Raw genomic sequence first — 19,072 nt, 5'->3', positions numbered from 1 at the left:
AAATACTGCCTGTGAAAATCTGCATCACCGGGGGAAAAATCATCAGACAGGCGTATCTCTTAAAATCCAACTTTTAACATCAGAAAGACAATTGGAATCAAGACCAATGCTCGCACTTATTGCGACCTGCTAGGCTGTAATTAAATACAGTGCTCACCAATTACCAAACCCCCAAAAGATATCAGGAGAAAGTTTTTCACTCAGAGAGTAGTGATAAGGCTGTGGATGCCCCATCCCTGGAGGCATTCAGGGCCAGGCTGGATGTAGCTCTGGGCAGCCTGCTATAGTGGATGGTGACACAGCGCACGGCAGGGGGGTTGAAACTAGATGATCTTTGAGGTCCTTTTTCAATGCAGGCCATTCTATGATTCTATGAAAACAAGAACTGCCACTGGGTGAAAGCAGTGTTTTATGCTTCCTTCCTTAACCACTCCACACACTAATGGCCGCACTCAAAAAAGAGACAGTCACAGAGAAAAGATCCACAAGAGGCAGAAGAAGAGCAGAGATACGACCATGACCCTGCCATCTCTTTAGACAAGCCACCTCTGCTCCATGACACCCTTAGCAGCAGAGAGTTCCTGGACAAGATCCAGCATCTCCCTTCATGTGGCTCAAGCCCTTCACCAGTTCTCTACTGGCATCACTCAGAGAACTCTTCCTTTCTTCTTGATGCAGTCAGCATCATGGACACTACCTCATCATCATGTTTTTATGCCACTACCTTCCCCAGGCCAAAGACAACTTGGTTCAATCACCTCTGCTCACAGACCACATTTCCCACTTTTCTGATCCTGCTAGTTGTTCTCCCCAACCCTGCCTAGGGCTGGTACACAAAAAACAATAGGAGGTTGTGATGCCCAAATCCAGGCAAAGTATTTCGGCTGTACGCTTCCCTACATAGAAAATTGTTCTTTCCCATTATGCAATTCCCAGGCAGTAGCTCCGTGTACAAACTCGAATGTGTTTGCTTTTTGCAACAGCATGGTCCTGTTGCCAGAAAGTCAGGGAGGCTTCACCATCCATTCCCCCTCAGCCGCTACTGCACTCCACCCAGCTCCTTCCTTCAGACTGTTTCTCCAGTTTATCAGGAGAGCTGTAAACACAAGGCATCTTCCAAGCAGACATGGAGCTCCACCCAGCTTTAGCTGGATATTTAATGAGCACAGTCCTCATTCCTTCAACCACACCGCTAATCAGTTATTAGTTAATAATGGACCTTGGAGAGACCAAGGTTAAACTTCACTAACTCCATGTCTTGTTTAAAATTAATTAGTAACTATCCTCTCGGTTTTCCAAGCAACTGCAGACATTCCTGCAAGCACTTCATCTAATCCACCTCTCCCCAGCTGCTTCTGATAGCATGCCTTGTCTGATAACCCGAATCACCGAACACGCAATTCCCACCTCGCAACTGACTTGCAAGACTGCCTATTTGAAAGTTGGTCTTTGTGATGCTTCATGTCTCATTCACAATAAATAATCCCACGGATGTAACAACTGCTTAGCTGGGAAAGGTATTAGAGAATCATTTCCAATTTTTCCACAGACTGTTTCAGATATCTAACACGTGTAGTCAGCTCCCCACGGACTACCAGTAACATTACACAGATGCCTTACAGAAAGCAGATCATACTTTCAGTGCTACCAAGGCAGCAAAGGCAATAAAGCCAGTAGATTTCAAGGTTACAGATAAATAACAACATGAAGCAGGAAGGTAATGGCACTCTTTACCTTAAAACAACAAGGGAATTATTAACAAATATCCAGACATACACTGGACACTGCTTTGGTTTAACTGAGGAGACGCTTCCAGGCTGCAGTCATCCTAAGGGGACTCAAAGTAGACAAAGTCATCAAGCCTTAAGAAATGCATTTTGAAATCCTTAGTAAGCATTCATAACAAACAGGACTGAATTTTCGATTGTTTTAAAATATGATCAGTTGCTTCTCCTTTCCGAGCCTCAAACAGCACTATCTACAGTCAATATTCAGAAACTCCTCAATTCTTCCCCTTTTTCCCAGCTGGCCATGAAGATCCGGGGATAAATCCACGAGCTCATTGTTAGAAACCTCAAATAGTCCCTTTCACCTTAGGGAAGGGCAGAGATGCAAAAATCATCTATTAAGACCTGCTGCTCTCTGTCACCCTCACTTCCTCACACCCTCACAGAACACTCTGTTGTACCTTCACCCAGCCTTGAGCACGCTGTTAATAATAACCAGCGACTTTGTAATTCTCAGCAACCAATTAGAACTTGATGGGAAAACCATTTCCCGCAGCGGCTTACCCCATTTCAGATGAACAATACAACAGGATATCTAGAATGACAGGTTTCATAAGACTACTAACCAGTACCATCAACCCCCCCCCCTTTTTTTTTTTTTTATAAATTGCTCTGAAGTCCTTGCCCCCCCCCAGGCACTTGGATGGCGACCCAATGGAGCAGTTACTTGGCCTGTGTATAGAGCCAGCCATTCTGCAAAATGCTCACATCTTACTTATTGCTTGAAATTATTTGTTTCACAGTTTAATCAGCATATACACAGACAAAAAAAAATTAAAGAGATTCTGGGGTTGAAGCAGCTGTCCTACATGGAAAGGCTACCAGCATCAAAACACACACAGGGCTTGACATAAATGCACACCTTAAGGTGAACACAAAGTCACTTGCAGTCATGATATACTGGCAAGACATTAACACTGTTGGAACAGAAGGAACGGATCTGAGAGAGATCAGAGGTAATGGGATAAAATCCAAAGAGAAAAATAATTTCAGCTTAGCATTAAAGAAATTTTCTGACAGTAAGAGCTATTGGTCTGCATTCCCAAGGGAAAGAATGGAGGCCACAGCTCTTGACGTTGAAACAAAGACTGGACGTTGGACAAAAGTGCTGCTGCCTACGCTGCCAAAAGAACACCCCCAGCTCATTTCTCAAACCAGCCCGAGGGTTAGGCAGCAACAAATGGCACCCAAACACAAAAACGAGAGGCTGGCTTCGCCTGCTGGCACTAAGAATGGCACACACATGTTGCTGTGGATCCACAGCAAGCCCTGTGCATCAGGTCCTCCAAAGCACACATGCACACCAGTACCTGCTGGTGAAAGCAGAGTAGTCTCACGTGGCTTATTCCAGCCCTACCTCTCCTCCCTCAATCACACAGAGGGCTCTGCGTACTCTTGAGGGATGCTGAAGCATGCAGCTGCAGTCAAGGACAGTCACCACACAGCAGCACAGGTACACGCTCCTCATTTTCAAGATGAAATGCGAGATGCGTCACTTCAGCCTGCTATAGGATGCTCTTCTCCCTCAGAAATGCTTGTACTCCCAGCAGCAGGCCACACAGCAATACAGAACTATGCAGAAAGAGCAGATATGCACGTGGTCAAAGCATGCAAATTAGGATCAAAGTATTGGGAACAGACAGGATGCTTCCTGAACCCAGGATGCCTGAAAAGGGGTACAGACAAAACATGACAAATGTGGTTTAGTGCTACCAAAAGCTAGTAAAAGAAGCTGTCAGCCAAGAAATAAAAATAAAAATAAAAATAAAAAAGGGAAAAACAAGCAATTTATGAAGATCTAGAGCCATAACACTAACTCTGGTTCTTAAGGAAAGAAAATACTATACCTTCCCATCAGCCAGAGTCACTTGTAGTAAGCTGGAGTTTAACTGTCAACTCACCTCATTCAATCTGCACATCCTGCTCTAAATATATGGGTGATATAAGTGACCAAGGCGTGGATCTAGACTTAGAATTGCACTAAGACCAAACCGTAGACTTCAGTGCATTCAAGGCCAACACCTGACTCCAGACCAACAACCCTCATCAAACTCGTGACACTGGTATCTGGGAGACCTCCTAGGAAAGCTCCCTGTTCCTTCTCCCTACCCATCGCACCAGCACTTAGACCACCCTCTCTCCCTGCAATGAAACCCCACCATTAAATTGAGCCTTGCACTGGGATCACACAGACAAGGGCTGGAGCGCTGTCACAGCACAATTACTGAAGCAGCAGACCAGAAAGCACGCCAAATGAGCCTTAATCAACTTCATCTTTTGTGGCTACAAATTCCACAGCAGCAACCAAAAATGAATTCCTCCCTGAAGATGATCTTAAATCATCAGAAAGGGTTGGTGGGGTTGTTTACTTTTTAACTGCTATGAAAGAGAAACCTGCGTCAACTCACAAATCTTGTTCCAAAGCCATTCCCACTCAGTCAGACAAAACAAATGAGAAGTTCTGAGGAAAAAAAAAAAGAGAGAAAATGTGTCCTTGGTGGAGGCAGCAGGCATTAATGTCAGTGCCAAAACGAAGCCAGCAATCAGCAAGACATTTATCTGATGAATTTGTTAGCAGAACTCCTCAGAGAATGCTGAATTTATTTCTGCTCAAAATCTCCAGGTATACCAGGGGGGTTCAAGATCAAGTGTAACGCAGACTATTCCTTCTGACCACCTGCTGCCAAGAGAGCTGGCTGACAAAAGGGAAAACGTGACCTTTCATAAAATTGCCTGAGACAAAGATCTTTATAACGCTTTTTTTTTTTTCTTTTTAGCAAGATTCCTGTTTTGTAAGGATGGTACCTGCGAGGAGGTGAGGCTTCTGATGCTGCTTGGTGAGGGGCTCTGTCAGAACCGCAGCACTCAGTGCTTCTGGGCCACAGGAACCCGCACATCAAGAAGACTGTGCACCACTGACATGATGGCAGAAAGAGAATGTAACTTCCTATTAAAGGACTGAGCAGTGAGTTTTCACTCCTGCTTACCTGAAGCATAAACATCAGTTTTTTACCACTATAATCCTGTCAAGTCATGCTCAGCTCCACAGAGAAAGCGAATGCAGGAGCTGAGCTCTTATCCTCTGAGAATTACCATCACACAACTGTAGTTGGGCCAACTAAATCCCCAGATGCACTTAAGACTACAAATCGGTGCTGAGAGTGCCCTGAGATGTGGCATAAAACCTCTAAAAGATCCAGAGATGCCAGGTCAGGGAGCAAAGCAGGCTCAGCTTCCTCTGCAAAGGCTGCCACTGACACTGTTTCCTCAAAATCAAATGTACATGGCCAGTTTGATCACTATCAAGCATTTCACCAGCACCTCAAATCATTACAAAAGATGGTGACTTTATTGTTAGAAAAGGCATTGAGAACAAGTGCACCTGAAGTCACTTTTGGAGGCATTTGGAAGTTCCTCAACTAAGTCAACGTTTTGCCACCACCTTGTTTTTCCAGCAGCTCTTCTCACTGTATGTTGTGGGGTTTTTTCCCCTTTTGAAGCATATTTAACATTTGTACAAAGTCAATGGAGCTGATGTACATTTTAAACCAAACACAGATTCAACTTGATTAACTGAGCAAAGTGTACATATGAGCAGACGTAAAAGCACAGAAGACTGTGTGAAATACATGAACAAAACACTAATTAACGCATTCACTGAAAAAATAAAAACAAAACAAACAAACAAACAACAAATAAACCAGAAAATCACATAACAGGAATTATTTATTTTCTGCAACTGCTAAAACTTGATTTTTCAGTGGGTGGTACCTTTATATAAGCACATGTAAACGCTCATAAATGCATAAGCTACACAAAACAGGACCTCGGGTAAAAACTGATGATGGGAAACACCATCTTCTACCAGATTTCTCAAATCTACACAGATTTTTCAAGTAAGTAAGTAAGTAAGTAAATAAGTTCCCAAAGGTTTGCCGAAAATATTTTCAGGCTGAGTACAAATAATCTGGAAGTCCATTCTGTCTGGAATTCAGTACACGAGAGAAATGTAATGTGACCTAGCTGGTTGATAGGGTCCCAAAAACACAACGAAGAAACGCCTGTGTTCTACAACAAGAAAGAAGTTAGGGAAGTCAAGGAAAAGACAAGAGGGGGCAGCCAACAGGGGAGTACAAAGGCATCAAAGACACAGCTAGAAGAGATAAGCAGGAACTATAAATCACATCTGAGCTGCTATGTGTGTTTGAGGCCTCCCCCACCCCCTTTTTAATTTACTTAACAGCTTCTTTCAACACTTAACCCATTCATACCTCAAGTGGACTATCTGAAATACTGAAGTTGAGCATGCAGAAAGTGGACACAGGACAAATTTGCATCGATCTTAAAAACAGAATGAAATAGCATCTGTAAGAGCTATTAGATGTCAGTCTGAGTTCACACACACTCCTGCTTGCATAGAGAGGCTTCTGAAAACCTAGAACAAGCAAAGAGAAGACACGGGACAAAGGATCCAAGACAGCACTTAAGACAAATTAAAGCCTGTAATGGGAGTCACAGACTCCTGATGGATAATGATGTGACTGTCAGGAGCTTTCTGATAACATACATCCTGCCTTCTGAAATGTTCTGACGTTTATAGAGGATGAAAAACGGAAACACAACACTGTATCTTGTAAAGAAACATATGTAGCCAGTATTAAGCAAAAGAAGACAGAGAAAACAGTAAGTGCTGGTACATAAACTAGTTTTCAATATATTTCTCTTGTGTTGAGCTCAGGCCAGAGGCTTCACATTTGACAAGAGCTATTCCAGTTATTTCACCTCAGCATAGCTGTCTCATCAGCACGAGCCAGGTCTACATCAAAACTGCAACAGAGTACGTGGATCCAACTTCCCAGCCACTGCCTATATCTTCTTCAGCTTCTACTACAAGTAAACTGTGTACTCTAATTGTATATACACAAAAAAAAATTATTTTCATTAAAAATATGTTTACTACCAACTTAAATAGCTGAAAAATGCTCGATTCAAGAAGGTTTTTAATTTTTTCATAAAATGTCACTGGAAAAAGATAAGAGATGTTATGTAAATAAACACATGGATACCAGTTGGAAAAGAATACATAAAACAAGCTTGCATTACTTTTATTTATATCAGAAATTAGAAATTTGGAATTGACCTACAGGTTTTCGCCCCATTTTTCTTCCTTTGCCCCAAAACAATGAAGCTGTGCTAAACCAAATAAAGCATAGAAAATTCATTCCTGCAACAGGGACAAAGCATTCTGCAAAAAATAATTTCCATCGACGAATCAATACCATTAAGCAGGAGTGAATTTTCCTTCCTGTCTACGCCAACGGCCATTACAACATTGTTGCTCATAAATAAGCACCTTGTATTAACATCAGCCCTTCAGTTCCTCCCTCGCTCTCAGCACATTCTGTAACAGAACTGCAAGTCCAAATTCGCCTGGCAAAATGCTTCACTTACTTCTTAAGATTGCTCATTTCATGGTACGCTGGAAATGATTATGTTGTTAACATAAGGAAGACTGCAACTTCATTATCGGGTTTAAGTATCTGCCTTTCAGTTGCTTAAATGACAGTCAATTTGATTCTTTCAAAGGAACACAACCGCTCCTGAATTAAGCCGACGCGGGCGAGTTGCTGGAACTCCCCCAAACAAGGTTATGGCTATTGCAGCGCAGCAGGGCTGACGACCAGCCATCCTTCCCCTGTCACATCACCAGTCGGCGCCCACGGAATACACAGAAAACTATTTTCCACGCTAGAGACAAGCATTTCTTCTCCTTCCTATCACACAACACTTAACAAGGTTTACCTTTCACTGCAAACCATCACCTGTTATCGCTACTTCATTTCAGTCCATTAGCTGCAGCAAAAAGAGCCTATTTGCATCAAGGGAGGCACAGGAGTACAATCCTGCCACTCTCCATACACAGCACGCTCCTGCCTTGCGAACAGGAGTGAGGGACCGCCCCATGTCCTTCTGCAGAGGCCCCTCTCACCCTACCAGCACTGCACTGACCGCTCGCTCCTGCATTTCCATCCACATATGGCACGTTTTAGCTGCACGTGCCTTTTTCCATTAGAGCCCAAACGTGCTCGGAACGTGGCACTACTTCAATGATGACTCCACTACAGCCACTCTGATACCAAAGCCTGCAAATCAACACATGAAGAGTATTAAAGAAATGCAAGCAGTTAAGAGCAGAACAATGAAGAGAATTAAAAACCACAAGTAATCCCACCAGGGACATTTCTTTCCTCCCCCTGTCAGAACGCAAACTTCTCCTGTACATTTTGTAAACAGCAGCCCAAAACCTTTTCTGTGCAGCGGCAGAAAGAAAATAGTGCCCATTTATTCCGCTGTATATAAGAGACAATTTAAATATTTAGTGCAAAAACTCATTTTCTCAATATTTTATTACTCCTCAAAGCAAGCATTATTTAAAAAGTGCCTGGCCTGCTCTGAACAGTCACGCTTTTAAAGTGGTGGGAATGAAAGCTCTGTGTATAGTTCTGATTTTCAAGTGCTCATGAACACCCACATCCCTCTGTCAACCTAATAGCTGTGTCAATCTAACAGCAATGTCTTCACATTAATGAAAAGAAAAAACAAACAAACAAACCCTTCCTCTCAGTCTCATAGCAGACATATCACACGTTTCACCTAGGCCCAGCACTTTGCACATGCAGCACCACACGATGGAGCACAGGCAGCAGCAGTGTGGCTTGTGGGCTGGCCCCACACAGGTCTCCTTGTGCCAGCCCCATACCACAAAATGGCAGCTGCACACTTTGTGGTACCGTGCCAACTATTTGCAACCAGAACTCCCACCCTATGGCACGGTTACGTGCTGGGGGGGGGGGGTTGGTGGGCAGCACCCTGCCCCTGTCACCAACCTGTGCATGTTGCAAGTGGGACAAGAGCAGCAGCCTCAGCCTAGCATCAGCTTGCAGCAGGCACAGCAGCTTTGCAGAGCACACTTGGGCAGTCTGTAGGAAAAAGGGGAAAAAACAAGAGAAGAGAAAGCAAAAGAAAGAAAAAAGAAATAAGAGGGCTGGACAGCGGAATAGCTAAATAACACAGGATTCCCTCCAGATGGTGTGACAGGCCTATTTGTTTCAGCAACCAGTCAGGCATGTGTATAAACCTGTTTTTTAACATCTCCCTCCAGCTCTAATTAAAACACACCGAGGCATTAACAACACGATACGTTAGGTCCAGCTCACAGTTCAGTAAGAAAGACATTTCACTCCGCGTCAACAAGCATAACGAACGCAAGTGCTGTGGAGTGTTAAATGCAGTTCAAGGAGTGAAGGTTCCAGTGCTCCATGCAGGCGGGAGGCCGTGGCACCACCACACCAGGCCCTGTGCACCTCAGTGCTCTGCCACTCTGCCCTGACCCGTCCTTCACCAGCACCCGGCTCCAACACAACATCTAATGCACCCAGTGGGCTCTCAAGACACGAGCAGCATCTGCTGGCTTTCGTGACATAAATATACCTGATAAGATCTATTATTAACTTGTTAGTTTCCATTTTAAGTAAAGTACGTCAAAATTTCATTTATGCCTCCAATTATACAAAGCCTTAAGTTTTACAAGCTCTTCAAATCTTCATGAAACAGAGAGATGTCACACAGTCAAACAGGAGCTGCTTCCCCCTCCAGACATTCCACAGGACTGGAGAGCTACAGCCAAGGGCATTCAGTGGCCTGGGTTGCTGGGAAAGCTTAAACCTGCACAATGGAGCAGCAAGTGGAGGTGGTTGAGGCACCATCCCTAGCGCTGTTCAAGAAGCATTTAGATGAGGTGCTAAGGGATTTGATTTAGTAGTTGGGTAGGGATGGTGATAAGAGGACGGTTGGACTAGATGATCTTGTAGGTCCTTTCCAACCTAATGAATCTATGAATCCAAGTTTTGATTAGGTCTGTTTTGGTGTCTGGTGAATGAAGTAAGCCTTGCCGGATCTGGATGGAAGGCAACTAGCCAAAGCAGCATACCATCACTCCTCTGGGCAAGAAGGTAAGGTTTTGATTTAAAAACACAGGAAAAGATGACACTCATGCTTGACATTTTATAGTTCCAGATTTCAATTAATTCAGTATCTCGATTAGCAAATGGGCTGAAAAGCAGATGTAACTCCACCCCATCAAACCTCTTCAACAGCTCCAAGCCCACATAGCAGCATCTAAGGATTCACGAAGACACACCACACAAACAGAAGATTGTAGCACATATGCACCTACTGATCATACAAGATGCACTGCTCAAATGGGCACCTGTTCTTACTCTCAGTACATCCCAGCTCCTGCTGAGCTCACAGAGGTGGACAGATGCAAGACCGTGCTCCCACTCCTCTAGGGTACGACCTGCAAAATGGATTCTGAAGACTGAAACAGCCACCTAAACAGATCACGGGGAGTGTCTTTGGGATACTGACTTTGACTTGAGGCAGCCTGTACAGGATCCAGCCATGCTCTATCACCACATCACACAGCAGCTCTCACCACAGCCTTGCACTCTCACAATCACACCAAAGGTTGGGTCACCAGTGGACAAAACCCACCCACGAGCTCTAGCGGGCTCTTTGGGTAAACACTGCCCAGCACTTGGCACTCAGCAGCTATTATAGTGATCATATATCCACGAGTCATACACATCTACGCAATCCTGCAGCAACTTTGGGTATCTCAGTGAAACCTGGGTGCAAAGTTCCCATTGAACTGCAGAAAAGGAAAGGAAATCTGTGTTTATCCCAGCACTATACCCAGGTGCTCTTGCCCAGATCTTTAGAATCCCAGTGGACTTGCATGATTTCAATGAGATCCCAAATAAAGATGCACGCTTGCCAAAGAACACCACTGCAGATGTCCCAGTTCCTTGGCAACTCTTTGCAAGTACCTGCTATACGTACAAAAAACATGCAAAGCCAAAAACCACTGCACTGGCTGACCTAACCCAGGGGGAATTTTGCTGCTGGGGGGAAGGGAGTATAGCCAGTTCTGTGCAAGGAAGACGGGTAGAGGAAGTGAAGGACAGGTAAAAGAGAAGCAGTAGCAATTATCATTATGCTTTTCCCCACATACAAAGGCAGCCTTCTAGGAAAGGAGTTTTGTTCTGCTCTTCCTTGGCATTAAGAGCAGAGCATGTCATGTCTAGTCTGCAAGGAGGTCAGAAGTTCAGTTAAAGAAAAAAAAAATAAAAACAGCCAACACTTCAGATCCTAAAAGCACTAGCTCAATTTTAATGGGAACAGCGCTTTCTTCACCAGAGACCAAGAAGCTGCGTATTTTTTTTTTTACTTTCAGTAAACGAATGCCCTTTTACTGTCCCACCAAGAACCCTGCTGCAGTCAGCCCCAGGCAACCTCACTGCAGCTCACTCAAGCCCACCCCGCTGGTGCCTCCAGTGCCCAGCAGGTGCATGCACTGGCGATGCTCTGTGGAGCAGCCTGCAACAAACGCCGGTGGGACATACAAACTGGCTGCAGACACAGCGCTTGCATGCACCAAGACGAGGCAGTTCCCTTCGTCCATTAGTTTCAGTGGAAAGGCTCTTTTATGTCAACAGAGAGGCACAACAGCTTTCAAGTTCCTGGTGTACTTCTATCAGAGGATTTCTAATGAAGGCCGGACGCTACCTCTACCTCCTCCAGCCTCTTCTATTAAATATGCAAAACCGCAGCTTTCAGGTACAGCGCTCACGTTTTAATTTAGCTGCTTTAATTAAGCTGCTCACAATTTGTGAGCATCTCAACTCTTCAGAGAAAAGAACAAAACAAACCAACAAAACGAAAAAGCAGAAGGAGAATTTAAAAAGAAAAAAGGCTAAGCATCATTCCGTCCCGCTAGGATATATGTCAGGACATTCCACACCCAGCACCCCCCCCCGCCCCGCGTTACCTGCGAGGAGGCCGGGCCAGGTCCGCCCGGCGCCGCGGGGCCCCGCCCGCCGCATCGCGCTCGCTGTGCCCGCCGCTCACCTTGGAGCGTCGCGCTCGGGCCGCCCGGCGGAGGCGTTGCGCCAATGCTTTATTGTCAAACTGAGTTCTAGCAAGTTCCGCGGCGTACCGGCAGGAGACACTCGGCACCGGCAGGACGCCCGCCCGCCCGCCCGCCCGGCGCGGCGCAGCGCGCCTCCCGCCCCGAACAAAAGGGCGCCGAGCCCGGGCTCCAGCGCCCCGCCACGCCCGGCCCGAGCGCGGCCGGCGGGCGGAGAGGCCGTCCGTGGGCAGCCGCCGCCGCAACTTTTCCCTCCGGACGCGGCCGGATCCGCGGCGCACGGCGGCACGCGTGGGGAGGAGGCGGCGGGCTGGGTGCAGCGCTGCCCGCCGCCCCGCGTACCGGGACCGCACCGCGGCGGGACGCGCCGCCCGCTCCCTCCTCCTCCTGCTGCTGCTGCTGCTCCTGGCCGGCCTTGGCGCCAAGCGTCGCCTCCCGCCCGCCCGCCGCAGGCCCGGCGCCGCCTGCCCCGCGCACAGGCCCGGCGCGGCGGCCCACCCCTCCCCGCCTCCCGTCGGGCCGCCCGGCCGCGCTCACCTCCCGCCGCCGGCGAGGCACGGCCGGGCCCGGCGCGCCGCCGTCTCTCCGCTCGCCGGCGTGGGCGGCCGCGGCCGTCAGGGCTGGCGCTGGCGCTGGCGCTCCCTCCGCGGCGGCTGCCGCCGGTGCTGCTGCCGCTGCGGCTGCTCCTGCTGCCGTCCCGCGCCGGCGCGCATCGCCCCCGCCCGGGCCCGTGGCCGGCGGCGGCTCCCGCCCTGTGTGCCGGCTGCTCGGCGCGCCGCGGCCAGGCCCGCGCCCGCCCCCACCCCTCCTCCGGCCGCACAAGAGCCCTATTGTACTGGTGACACCGCCGGGCGGCAGGCTCCGCCTCTTCCCCTTCCCTCCCTGCCCGCGCCGGGCCCTTCCTGCCGGCCGCGGGCTGCGGCCCGCCCGCCCCGCCTCGGCGCTGCCCCCCGGAGCGGGGCGGGGCGGGGCGGGGCGGGGCGGCGGGGAGAGCGCGGCCACGCGTGCGGCGGTCGCTCCTCGGCTCGGCCCCCGCCGCTGACTCAGCCGCCGCAGGGCCAGCCCCGGGCCCGGCCGCTTTCCAACTGCTTCTGAGGGCGCCGCACGGAGCGCTAAATTTAGAGCGCTTGGCCGGAGTTCCACAAGGCTCCTACAGTAGCGCGAAGCCTCGTACCTTGGGGCGGCGCTCGGCCGTCTGGTGACGGTCATCGTCCGACCCGCGGCGGAGCTCCCCGCTGGAACGGCGTTGGGCAGAAATGGGCGGCATCGTTCAGAACGAGGGAAGCGACGGCACGATAAATGGCAAACCTCCTCCGCTACTCGGCTCCGCGCACACACGCGGCCCCCACGCTCCTGTTCCGCCTATCCCTCCCGTCAGGCGCAGCCTTCTCACCCCCTTACCGCAGCCCCGCGTCGCAGGCGTGCTGCTGGAGGCACGGGGAGGCTCAGAGAAAAGCCACATCTGGCGTCCCAGGATGCCGCCCTGAGCCGCTGCTTTTGTGCTAGGCCACGCGCTAGTGATGGCATGGCACACCTGCACTGTGTTGAGGCAGCAGGCAAGTGGTGACATGAGACAGCTCGTGGCAAAGGAGACAGCGCAGTTCTGGCCACGGGCTCCCTACAGCCCAACACCTCTTGCCGGTTCTGCCACACCATGACACTGCCCAGGCAGGTACTGCCATACAGCACTGCCCCTGGAACTCTGCAAGCCCTCCTGCTTTTCTCTCAGACTTCCCAGGCACAGCACGGTGTGCCTACTGACTAACTCTCAGCACATCGCTTCTCTGAGTCAGCTATCACCAAGGCCGTGTCTGCTTCTGGCTGTAGAATAGTGCTGCTGGCAAGGAACTTTGTGGAAATAGTACCTGCTGCAAAAATACATCTTGTCTTTTGATAGTTGGTTAGTATTCCTGCGTGCAATGCAAAATGTAACTTTCTACAAATGCAGTTAGACAGCAACCAGTGATGCTGACACATATGACTTCCTTCACGCACCAGCGATCACCTCATTTGCCTTCTGTTCATCAATACATACTTGCCAGGAAAACACTCTGAGCCTTCTCTGAGCAGCCTCAGAAAACCACAACGTCAAGCAAAACGCCAGGCAGCCCCCCCCCCCCCCCACTACTTGTGGCAGCCTCAGTCAACCAGAGTGGCCTCAGCAGTAGGGCAGGCAACACCAATTCATATGAGACAAGTGATCTGAAAGTCCAGAATGAGGAAAACTCAGAATGATAAAACTGAATCTGTGTATAACAGGAAAGGACCATTTCCTGGTCATCAAAGGAATTTCAAACCTGATTGAGTCAGACCGAAAGGAAACCATTTTCAAGTGCCAGCATATTCATTTGGATTTAAAAGCTTTTTTTTTTTCTTCTTTTTGTTTTTGCATCCGTGAACCCTTAATAGAGTTATGTATAATGGTTAAAGTATCGTTCGTTCTGAAGCACAAGGAAGGAAGAAACATTCCCATGAGAAGTCTTCTGCCAGATTACTTTGTATAGGGATGAGTTCACCAGAAGCAGATGTGGCTCATTCCAGGAAAGGTGCTGCCGAGCAGCCACCTTCATTTGGCATGCCCAGGATCACACCATCCTGTGCTGTCTGTCACAGAAAGATACTGCATCCCAACCTTGGGTTGTGCAGTAAACCCACATTCGTACATGTAACTTCTAGCAAACTATTTGCCATTTGATAAGAAGTTTTACAGAATTACAGCTGCATTTGCTACTCATTTCTGTAGGAAAGTGTAGCAGAATGAATAAATAGGGAGCAGATTGTACACTGTTGCTCTTCTCAAAGACACATGCAACACAGTTTCCACTTTCTCCTGAGAAAGGATGAACTACAGATGCTCTTATGCACCTAGAGAATATGGGGAATTTGCCAAGCCAGATGTTAACACGTTGATAAAATATAGCACACAAAGTCCTCCCAGGGGAGGAATGCTATGGAAGCTAGAAATATAAGAGATACAGTCAGTATAAAATAAAGTATACGTCTCTACCATACCCAAGTTGAACTGAGTCACTATGCAGCTACTCAGAGGCTGTGCACAGTATATTGTGTATTAAGAAAGTTACACTGAAGTAATGTTTAACATCTGAGAAGTTGGGTCACTCAGAGTTTAACATGAACTAAAGCAATGAAAGAAGCATCTATAATTGAAATCCCTAGAAGTGCTGCAGTGAATTTCAATGGAAAAATAATACAGTTTTCTATGATATCTGCTATCTCTGATCAGAAGCCAGAGCAGCGAAGCAGACAGCTAACAGATCAGAGCACTGTGACAGAGCAATTGGGGGGGGGGGTAAGAGTCAGAAGGGATTTTTAATTCACACCCCTTACCTCCAAGTCTTCGCTGTAGTTATCCCTGATGTGAAAAGAAACACACTGACACCGAAGTCTGGAATTACTCCTTTCTTTAAAACCTGCAGATACCATTTAAAACTTGATTCACCAGCAGATCAGACGCTGTTGATATAGCCTTGATATCATGTCCTTGAAATGAGAGCAAGCGCTGACAGCTACTTGCAGGAGACAGAGAAGCTTACCTCCCTTATTTTCTTTTCACAATGAACAGAATTACTGAAGTGTTATAGCAAAGCACAAACACCCACCTGCAAACAAGAAAGCTAATTATTGCTGCGGAGTAACTTTCATTCTTCTGCTGGGGAAAAAAAAATGCAAAGTAGAGCCTCATCTGAGAATCACTAGCTGTCTCAAAATCCTCTTGTGACTGAAGCGCTTCTTTCTGATACAAAGTATTAGAAATAGAAGCAAAGAACACTTGGAGCTTCAAAAGATTATTGTTTCTTCTAAGGCTGAAGCCAATCCTTTAGCACCTGTTGGGGCAGCTCTCAAAAGATGCCCTCAGGTCACTGCACAGCCCTTCCATTTAATCTGCAGAACTCTCCTTTAAAAAAGCACCTGAAGTGTTTTTTAAGAAGGGATTTCAGAATTGGGGGAAGGTCTCTCCTCCTGTAAAGGTCAGCACATTCAGACAAATGAAGTACTAGCACTGCCACGAAGCACTTACTCTCTTCAGAGCTAAACATGCGTGCCAGCTTCGCTTCCCAGGATCTGACAAGTTCAAAGTTCCGTGCACAGGGAGAACTTCTATTTAGCTTTCTCCTTCTCAGATGGTAATTTAGAATTGAGAGAACTGCCAGCAGCTTTCAAAATGTATCTATTGGTACTGGGAGCCTGTATCCTAAACACATACAAGTACCCATCTACCAAAAAAGAATCAGAGATGACATCTGATAGCTCTATTACCGAGGAAACTCGTTGCATCTCTTACCTAAAAGAGCTGCAAAATTGGATGCCCTGACATTGCCAAATAGGCTTGTCTGGGAGAAATCTCCCTAAAGCATTTAGCATTCACATACATAAGAGGAAGTAAAGCTGCCACTCCTTAACTGCTCGGAAATCACAAGTCAACTGTCTCTCCATGCCTCCTCTGGAAAAAAAAAAGATAAAGGTAGTTTCATTTCTATTTTTGAGACACAAAATTAATGGCAAAACAACAACAACAACAAAGCATACACCTTTTTGAGTTTTCTTCAACATCACAAGAACAAAGCTATCTAAAAACTAAAGCAGAGATTCTCACACAACTTTATGAATGGGGATTTAATCATCAATCAAATTGATCAAATGCTTCTAAGGACAAGCTTCCTATAGTGGTTTTTACCAGAATGGTGGGAGAGAAAAAACATCGATTCCGAAGATTTCATTAGACCCTTTGACAGCACTTGTAAAGGGATGGCATTCTAATTGCTCGTGCAATTGGAAAGAAGATACGCATACTTGACAGATCCTGGTCACGTTGCTTAATTCATTCCAGGAGAGCAGTCCCATACTCCAGCCCTCAAAGCGTACGTAGCCAAAGATTACCACCAGATGCATTTAAAAAACAACATGAACCAACAACGTACAGTTGCACTTTTTTTGTGCACAGAGAACTTCAGAGCTTTATAAAAGTTTCTCACTTCCCCCTCTATTTTCCTCTCTTACTCAGAGCCAGCAATGATTACATATGCAACAGCAAGACAGCACAACCAGAGATGTTACTAGCAACAGCCTTACAGCAGTGAGGCATTCTGATGAAATGAAAGCAGTGAAAAGCACTCTTCTAGAAAACTGGACAGATAGATAACCACATCTGGCCTGTTAATCCACCGAGACTCCCAGCCTCTCATATCTGCTTGTTTTATCAGGTTCCACACTTCTCAGGTTTTTCATATAGATGTCTGTGTCATCCATCCTACAGAGACAGAGCTCTTACTAGAGTTCTAAGAAAAAACTTCAGCCTGGCGATGCAGCAAGATGTTGTTTTTCAGGAACTGTTATCCTCAGCAAACTGCTACGGCTCACGTTGCAAACCTGAGGCACACAGGGAACTCAGTGGACCTCGACAGAACTGCATTTCTACATGAACAGGAGCAAAACCAGCGTATTACAGCACGAAGTATTGCAGCCTACTTGTACCATCCTTCTCAAATCCAGGCTCACTGGAGACAGTACTGCGTTTATGCATAGCTTTAGTCAATAAGGAACTGAACAGTAGAAGACTTACAGTTGTGGGACCATTGAGGTAGACACCTGGGCTGTTTCCAGATCTTAAAGGATTCAGTTCACTCCAGCTTTTATTTAATCTTCAGGGGAAAATAAAAAAGACTGGGGAATTAACAAATTCTACAAGATATTATCAGCAACAGTAATTTAAATATACACTGAAAGCTGAATGCTGTAAGAACAAAGCCTACATACTTAAAAGCCATCATTTAAAGGAAGAAGATAATCAGATACAGAGCTCTCTCAGAAGCATGAATGGTAAAACTCATTATTGCCCCTATTAGTCAGAAGTACTGAAGCACATATTTTGTAATACAAAGTTTCAAGCTCCTTTTTGGAATGGAAAATATGTGTCCTAGTTATATAAGTGCAGCCTGGTATGTGGATTACTTTTAAATCCACGCATTTTATGCATGACTATCTGGATACGACAAAAGAAAGTGGGTGACTTCCTAGCAATTGGACAGAGATACAGGGCTTCAGTTGGTTAGTATTTGAGGACTTGACGGGTAAACATTGTGAAAATACTCAAGTGTTACTGCAACTCAGATACTACATTAAAAAAATATAAAAAAATTAGCGTCAACTCAGATCCAACTGAGGTGTAAAATTTTAATTAAACTGTAAAAATGTGAAACAGCTGAGTGCAGAACAAAATCTGTCTTTTTTAAAGCTTCCCAACTGATCTCATTTCAACAGAAAAATATATTGGTACAGTATTTCTTAGCAAACATTTGAGCTTCGTGAAAGTTACTCTAGACAGTCTGTGGCTGGAAAATTCTCATTTCTCATTAGTTTAAAAAGCTTTAGTTCTATTATTTTAAACATCATGATCTGTTTTTGATGTGAGCACATCACTACTGTCCACCCAGTACCCAAATAGATAAACATAGTTAAAAAGCACAAGACTACAAGCTGGAACAAAACAAATCAAACAAGCAAACACCCAACCAACCACACACACACACACCACGGAAAAGTGCTTTAACAGCCTGCATCCACATATCTCTACAATTTGATGTAAGAATATCTTCTGGCATATTTTATCATGCAAGAAGTGAAGTTAATCATATCCTCAGCGACTCTGGGGAAAAATTCCTGCTGTCAAAGATTTACCTTTTTGGAGGATGGATGACTGCACTGCTGTCAAAAACGCAATTTCTTCAGCAGGCGGATGACTGCAGCAGTAATGCCTATTTTCAATTAGCTCCAAATATCTGGCAACTTACACTCTACGTTTAAACACCGAATTGTGTTTTAATATTTGATTAGAATTTGCAATGATTTGCAATTTAATGAAGTCTTCCAGAATCCAGAGTTTACATTTGCAACGTTTATTATGAAATACATTCACAGTGCGATGCAAATTACACAAGAAGCTATACAAGAAACATACAAAAGACTACACAAAGCACGTACCAATCAGTAATGCATGCAATATCTGATACACTCTTAGTAAGGCTACAAGTGCCTTAACACTCGTTAGCAAGAAATTGAAATCAAAAGATAAATAATTGAATTAAGAAACTCCTTCATTATTTAGGTTTTTAAAAATTAAAAACTCTTTATGTTGCTTAGCATGCTAACAATGCAAAAGAAGCAACATCCTGCTCACTCCCAGCATGTAAAAAAAGGTTTTCACTGTTTCAAGCCACTTTTAATCACTCATCTTCTCCTTCATTAAAAAAAGTCACAAAAAACAGTTCGGCACTTG

At 46.0% G+C, this 19,072-nt stretch overlaps 1 protein-coding gene across 2 annotated transcripts in view; it reads right to left on the bottom strand.

Annotated features, from left to right (window-relative positions):
- Window positions 1-12,457, bottom strand: part of JADE3 (jade family PHD finger 3) — a 57,617-nt gene extending 45,160 nt beyond the window's left edge. For both annotated transcript variants that reach the window (XM_065741216.1, XM_065741218.1), the window contains exon 1: window positions 12,316-12,457. The gene's annotated coding sequence lies outside the window, so the exon portion shown is untranslated. The remainder of the gene's footprint in view (window positions 1-12,315) is intronic.
- Between the last annotated feature and the right edge of the window lie 6,615 nt (window positions 12,458-19,072).

This window comes from Cyrtonyx montezumae, unplaced genomic scaffold (genome assembly GCF_038088225.1).
Source record: "Cyrtonyx montezumae isolate F1298 unplaced genomic scaffold, pur_monq_1.0 scaffold_3, whole genome shotgun sequence".
NCBI lineage: Eukaryota > Metazoa > Chordata > Aves > Galliformes > Odontophoridae > Cyrtonyx > Cyrtonyx montezumae.
This window is presented reverse-complemented; position numbering and strand designations above follow the sequence as displayed.